This window comes from Triticum dicoccoides, chromosome 3B (assembly GCF_002162155.2).
Source record: "Triticum dicoccoides isolate Atlit2015 ecotype Zavitan chromosome 3B, WEW_v2.0, whole genome shotgun sequence".
NCBI classification, from domain to species: Eukaryota; Viridiplantae; Streptophyta; class Magnoliopsida; order Poales; family Poaceae; genus Triticum; species Triticum dicoccoides.
Window position 1 is genome coordinate 116,449,490 of NC_041385.1, and position 7,304 is coordinate 116,456,793.

Genomic DNA, 7,304 nt, shown 5'->3' on the forward strand with positions numbered 1-7,304 from the left:
GTAGAGAATCAACGTGACCGAAAGATAAAGTTCCTACGATCAGATTGTGGAGGAGAATATTTAAGTCACGAATTTGGTACACACTTAAGGAAATGTGGAATCGTTTCACAACTCATGCCGCCTAGAACACCTCAGCGTAACGGTGTGTTCGAACATCGTAATCGCACTCTATTGGATATGGTGCGATCTATGATGTCTCTTACCGATTTACCGCTATCATTTTGGGGATACGCTCTAGAGACAGCTACATTCACTTTAAATAGGGCACCGTCTAAATCCGTTGAGACGACACTGTATGAATTATGGTTTGGAAAGAAACCTAAGTTGTCATTTCTAAAAGTTTGGGGATGTGATGCTTATGTCAAGAAATTACAACCTGAAAAGCTTGAACCCAAGTCGGAAAAATGCGTCTTCATAGGATACCCTAACGAAACCATTGGGTATACCTTCTACCTTAGATCCGAAGGCAAGATCTTTGTTGCCAAGAACGGATCCTTTCTGGAAAAAGAGTTTCTCTCGAAAGGAGTAAGTGGGAGGAAAGTAGAACTCGATGAAGTACTACCTCTTGAACCGGAAAGTAGTGCAGCTCAGGAAAACATTCTTGTGGTGCCTACACCGACTGGAGAGGAAATTAATGATGATGATCAAGGTACTTCTGATCAAGTTGCTACTGAACTTCATAGGTCCACAAGGACACGTTCCACACCAGAGTGGTATGGCAACCCTGTCCTGGAAATCATGTTATTAGACAACGGTGAACCTTCGAACTATGAAGAAGCGATGGCGGGCCCAGATTCCAACAAATGGCTAGAAGCCATGCAATCCGAGATAGAATCCATGTATGAAAACAAAGTATGGACTTTGACTGACTTGCCCGATGATCGACGAGCGATAGAAAACAAATGGATCTTTAAGAAGAAGACGGACATGGATGGTAATGTCACCATCTATAAAGCTCGACTTGTCGCTAAGGGTTATCGGCAAGTTCAAGGGATTGACTACGATGAGACTTTCTCTCCCGTAGCGAAGCTTAAGTCCGTCCGAATCATGTTAGCAATTGCCGCATACTATGATTATGAGATATGGCAGATGGACGTCAAAACGGCATTCCTTAACGGTTATCTTAAGGAAGAGCTGTATATGATGCAGCCGGAAGGTTTTGTCGATCCTAAGAATGCTAACAAAGTGTGCAAGCTCCAGCGATCCATTTATGGGTTGGTGCAAGCATCTCGGAGTTGGAACATTCGCTTTGATGAGATGATCAAAGCGTTTGGGTTTATGCAGACTTATGGAGAAGCCTACGTTTACAAGAAAGTGAGTGGGAGCTCTGTAGCATTTCTCATATTATATGTAGATGACATACTTTTGATGGGAAATGATATAGAATTCTTGGACAGCATTAAGGCCTACTTGAATAAGTGTTTTTCAATGAAGGACCTTGGAGAAGCTGCTTACATATTAGGCATCAAGATCTATAGGGATAGATCGAGACGCCTCATAGGTCTTTCACAAAGCACATACCTTGATAAGATTTTGCAGAAGTTCAAAATGGATCAGTCCAAGAAAGGGTTCTTTCCTGTACTGCAAGGTGTGAGATTGAGCTCGGCTCAATGCCCGACCACGGCAAAAGATAAAGAAGAGATGAGCGTCATCCCCTATGCCTCAGCCATAGGATCTATTATGTATGCCATGTTGTGTACCAGACCTGATGTAAACCTTGCCGTAAGTTTGGTAGGAAGGTACCAAAGTAATCCCGGCAAGGAACAATGGACAGTGGTCAAGAATATCCTGAAGTACCTGAAAAGGACAAAGGACATGTTTCTCATTTATGAGGTGACGAAAAGCTCGTCGTAAAGGGTTACGTCGACGCTAGCTTCGACGCAGATCTGGATGACTCTAAGTCACAAACCGGATACGTTTATATGTTGAATGGTGGAGCAGGAAGCTGGTGCAGCTGCAAGCAGAGCATCGTGGTGGGATCTACATGTGAAGCGGAGTACATGGCAGCCTCGGAGGCAGCGCATGAAGCTATTTGGGTGAAGGAGTTCATCACCGACCTAGGAGTCATACCCAATGCGTCGGGGCCGATCAAACTTTTCTTTGACAACACTGGAGCTATTGCCCTTGCCAAGGAGCCCAGGTTTCACAAGAAGACCAGGCACATCAAGCGTCGTTTCAACTCCATCCATGAAAATGTTCAAGATGGAGACATAGATATTTGCAAAGTGCATACGGATCTGAATGCCGCAGATCCGTTGACTAAACCTCTCTCGCGAGCAAAACATGATCAACACCAGAACTCTATGGGTGTTCGATTCATCACAATGTAACTAGATTATTGACTCTAGTGCAAGTGGGAGACTGTTGGAAATATGCCCTAGAGGCAATAATAAAAGGATTATTATTATATTTCCTTGTTCATGATAATTGTCTTTTATTCATGCTATAATTGTATTAACCGGAAATCGTAATACACGTGTGAATACATAGACCACAATACGTCCCTAGTAAGCCTCTAGTTGACTAGCTCGTTGGTCAACAGATAGTCATAGTTTCCTGACTATGGACATTAGATGTCGTTGATAACGGGATCACATCATTAGGAGAATGATGTGATGGACAAGACCCAATCCTAAGCATAGCATAAGATCGTGTAGTTCATTTTGCTAGAGCTTTTCCAATGTCAAGTATCTCTTCCTTAGACCATGAGATCGTGTAACTCCCGGATACTGTAGGAGTGCTTTGGGTGTACCAAACGTCACAACGTAACTGGGTGACTATAAAGGTGCACTACAGGTATCTCCGAAAGTGTCTGTTGGGTTGACACGGATCGAGACTGGGATTTGTCACTCCGTGTTACGGAGAGGTATCACTGGGCCCACTCGGTAGTGCATCATCATAATGAGCTCAAAGTGACCAAGTGTCTGGTCACGAGATCATGCATTACGGTATGAGTAAAGTGACTTGCCGGTAACGAGACTGAACGAGGTATTGGGATACCGACGATCGAGTCTCAGGCAAGTAACATACCGTCTGACAAAGGGAATAGTATACGGGGTTGCTTGAACCCTCGACATCGTGGTTCATCCAATGAGATCATCGAGGAGTATGTGGGAGCCAACATGGGTATCCAGATCCCGCTGTTGGTTATTGACCGGAGAGCCGTCTCGGTCATGTCTGCATGTCTCCCGAACCCGTAGGGTCTACACACTTAAGGTTCGGTGACGCTAGGGTTGTATGAATATGAGTATGCAGCAAACCGAATGTTGTTCGGAGTCCCGGATGAGATCCCGGATGTCACGAGGAGTTCCGGAATGGTTCGGAGGTAAAGAAAACTATATAGGAACTGCTGTTTCGTCCATCGGGAAAGTTTCGGGGTCACACGGTATTGTACCGGGACCACCGAAAGGGTCCCGGGGGTCCACCGGGTGGGGCCACCTATCCCGGAGGGCCCCGTGGGCTGAAGTGGAAGGGGAACCAGCCCCTAGTGGGCTGGTGCGCCCCCCCCCCCTTGGCCCCCCCTGCGCCTAGGGTTGGAAACCCTAGGTGGGGGCGCACCACTTGCCTTGGGGGGCACTCCACCCCCCCTGGCTGCCGCCCCCTTGGGAGATTGCATCTCCCAGGGCCGGCGCCCCCCCTGGGGGCCTATATAAAGGAGGGCAGGGGGGAGGGCAGCCGCACCCAAGTCTTGGCGCCTCCCTCCCCCTGCTACACCTCGTCCTCCTCCCGCAGCAGCTCGGCGAAGCCCTGTCGGAGTTCTGCTGCATCCACCACCACGCCGTCGTGCTGCTGGATCATCATCAACCTCTCCTTCCCCCTTGCTGGATCAAGACGGAGGAGACGTCACGCTGACCGTACGTGTGTTGAACCCGGAGGTGCCATCCGTTTGGCGCTAGGATCTCCGGTGATAGGATCACGACGAGAATGACTACTTCAACCCCGTTCTTTTGAACGCTTCCGCTCGTGATCTACAAAGTGGTATGTAGATGCATCTCTCCTTTCACTCATTGCTTAGATGAACTCATAGATGGATCTTGGTGAAACCGTAGGAAAATTTTTATTTTCTGCAACGTTCCCCAATAGGTATCTTGTTTGAGTTTCTGTAAGTCGACTGAAGGTTTTCTTGATCTGACCGACCAACTCTTGTGTCCTTTCAGCCCCACCTCTGCTGCCACTGACATGGATGTTGATAAGGTGCCAGGAGACGAAGAAGCCACCTCACGAGCTGGTAAGTTCATCAACTCAGTTCTGTTTAACCGAGTGGGCGGTCGATTGACTGAAAATTTGATACTTCTCTTCTTGTGTAGCTCCGCAAGACATCGTTGTGCTTCCTGGCGACGAAGAAGAAGAAGCGCCTCTATAGGAGAGGAGGAAGAAGAGTGGAGGTTCGAGTAGGAGGAGACTTGAAGTCCAAATCCCTCAGTCGACACCCGCACAGTCGACACCGGCGCCTGAGGCGATAGTTCGGACTAACGTCACGTTTGCTAACCCGTTGACGACTGATCATCCGTCGGGGTCGACTGCACAGACGCCAGCTGCACCGGTGCAACTCCACTCATCTGATCCAGCAACTGCTTCGACCCCTCTGGAGCCATCCCTCTTTGCTGCATATCAAACTCCGGACGACTCGCTGAGTGCCACTAGGGAAGCTCTTCGCCAGGCGAATCCCGTCATGGAGCAGGTGAAAGTGATGCATGAAGCTAGTCAGATAGCCTATAATGCTAGCACTGCCCTTCAGACCAATGTCCAGGTCAGTAGAATTCCGACCGAACCTTTGAGCGTTACTTTATATCTAATCACCCACTGGGTGTTCCTTCGTTTAGAACTCAGGAGATCTTCAATTTTGCACTTTCCGAATCAGTGGGGGAACGCCGAGTGCACCCACTGGGTGTAGTCCCCGAGACCACGGTCGGCTACTGGCAGTCGACTAGAATCTGATAATATATCTCTCTGTCCTCTCTTTTTTCCGAACTCATGCTGAGTATTGATCTGATCCAGTGGGGGCACGCTAAGTGCACCCACTGGGTGTAGTCCCCGAGACTACTGTTGAATATTTGATTCGGCAGTAGTCTTAGAGTAAATCTTTTCATTCACTGTCTCTTATTTCTGTCGACTGAAATGTTTGTCTTTCCGACTGCAGAGGCCTTGTGATCTTGGAGCTCGGCTCACCGAGTTGAAGAAGAAGCATATCAGCGTTGAACTTGACCTCGAATTGGCGAAGAAGAATCTGAAGACTACCCAACAAGAAACGACCATCATGGGAGGTAACCATTCGACTGTTTCGTCTGCCTGGTGGACTTTCCGCTGCCTTTCTTTCAATCTCTTTGAACTGAGTGACTTCACATAAGCAGATGTGCGTAGTGAAAATCGCCAATTTCAGTCTCGTCTGAAGAGTGTTGTTTCTTTAGAGAGGATGAAGGAAGCTTTGGAGCAGAAGGATCTGGATCTGGCAGCTGATCAGAAGGAAGCACGCGAGAAGACGAAGCTTGCGGACCAGAAGCTGGCTTCAGTCGGCAAGTTGGAGGACGAGAACTCGAAATTGAAGACGGCCGTCTCGGTCGCCAATCGTGAAGTTGAACAACTGAGGAAGGACAAGGAGAACCTGACCGCTGAAGTTGATGGTCTCAGGACCAAGACGGGCAAGCTAGAGTCTCATTTGGAACAACTTGTGGCGAAGCTCGTCTTCAAGCTTGAAGGTATGACTGTTCCGTTAGATAACTGTAGTCGACTAAAATTTATAATACAGTCGACTCATTGTTTGTTGTGATGGAACAGAACTCTGTAAGGACTTTGAAGCTGAAACTGGACGGGTCGAGACAGGTCTCAACCCCATCAACTGTCCCATGAAAGATGAAGTCGCGATGAACTTGCTTCGACTGGAATCACGCTTGGATGGTGCAGTTGACTATCTGTCTCGGCTGAAGGCGGCGATGGCCCAAGTGGATGCCGAACTCTGGCCTCAGGCAAAAACGTCTCAAGACCTCGAGTCCTTCATGACTCGGCTGAATCATATTCCAGGCCGAGTGCAAGAGTGGAAGAAATCTTCTGCCCGCTGTGGTGCTGATGTCGCCTTGTCTTTGGTCCGAGTGCACTGCAAGCAAGCTAAGGAAGACAAGCTGGCAGCTCTCAAAGTGGCAAACACTAAGAAGCATTCCTTCCAGGACTTCATGGGCACTTTCCTCGAGGCAGCCACTCGCATCGCCGACAACATCGATCTCGACAACTTATGCGATCCGGCCAGTCCTTCTCCCGCCGAGTTATTAAAAAACATTATGCCACCGCTTTTATTTGCCTCGGAAAGCCGAGTGGATTTGTAACCGTTAAAACTCCTTCGGGCCTGATGCCCGAGCACTTTATTCTACGGTTAAGAACCTTCGAATTTATCATCTCATATATTGCGTCTACCTTCGAACGAAATACGCTTTTCTCTCGAACTGTTGTCTGTTTGCTTGATGCAGCTTCTAGAAGAGGAGGACCAGTCGCCTGATTGGGCGATCCTTGAGCAACATTGGTCAGCTTATCAGCGAGGCATTTCAGCAATGGTTTTGCGTTCCAGTCGACCGGTTGGGTGACCCTTGAGTAGTATTGAACAGCTTATCAGCAAGGCACTCAACAATGGTCTTGACGTTTCAGTCGACCGATCTGGTGATCCTTGAGCAGCATTGATCAGCTCATCAGTAAGGCACTCTACAATGGTCTTGACGTTCCAGTCGACCGATCGGGTGAACGTTGAGTAGCATTGATCAGCTCATTAGCAAGGCAATCAGCAATGGTCTTGACGTTCTCTCAATCGATTGGGTGATCCTTGAGTAGCGTTGATCAGCTCATCAGCAAGGCACTCAGCAATGGTCTTGACATTCCAGTCGACCGATCTGGTGATCCTTGAGTAGCATTGATCGGCTCATCAGCAGGGCACTCAGCAATGGTCTTGACGTTCATGTCAATCGATTGGGTGATCCTTGAGTAGCATTGATCAGCTCATCAGCAAGGTTTTTCAAACTTACGCGAGCACGGGACTGCGGCTAAGCCCCCGAATGGGAGGATCCCTCTCCACTCAGTAGGATTTTACAAACTTAGGCGAGTACGGGACTGCAGCTAAGCCCCCGAGTGAGAGGATTGCTCTCCACTCGGCATGATTTTTTCAAACTTAGGCGAGTGCGGGACCGCAGCTAAGCCCCCAAGTGGGAGGATTGCTCTCCACTCGGTAGGATTTTTTCAAACTTAGGCGAGTACGAGACTGCAGCTAAGCCCCCGCGTGGGAGGATTGCTCTCCACTCGGTAGGATTTTACAAACTTAGGCCAGC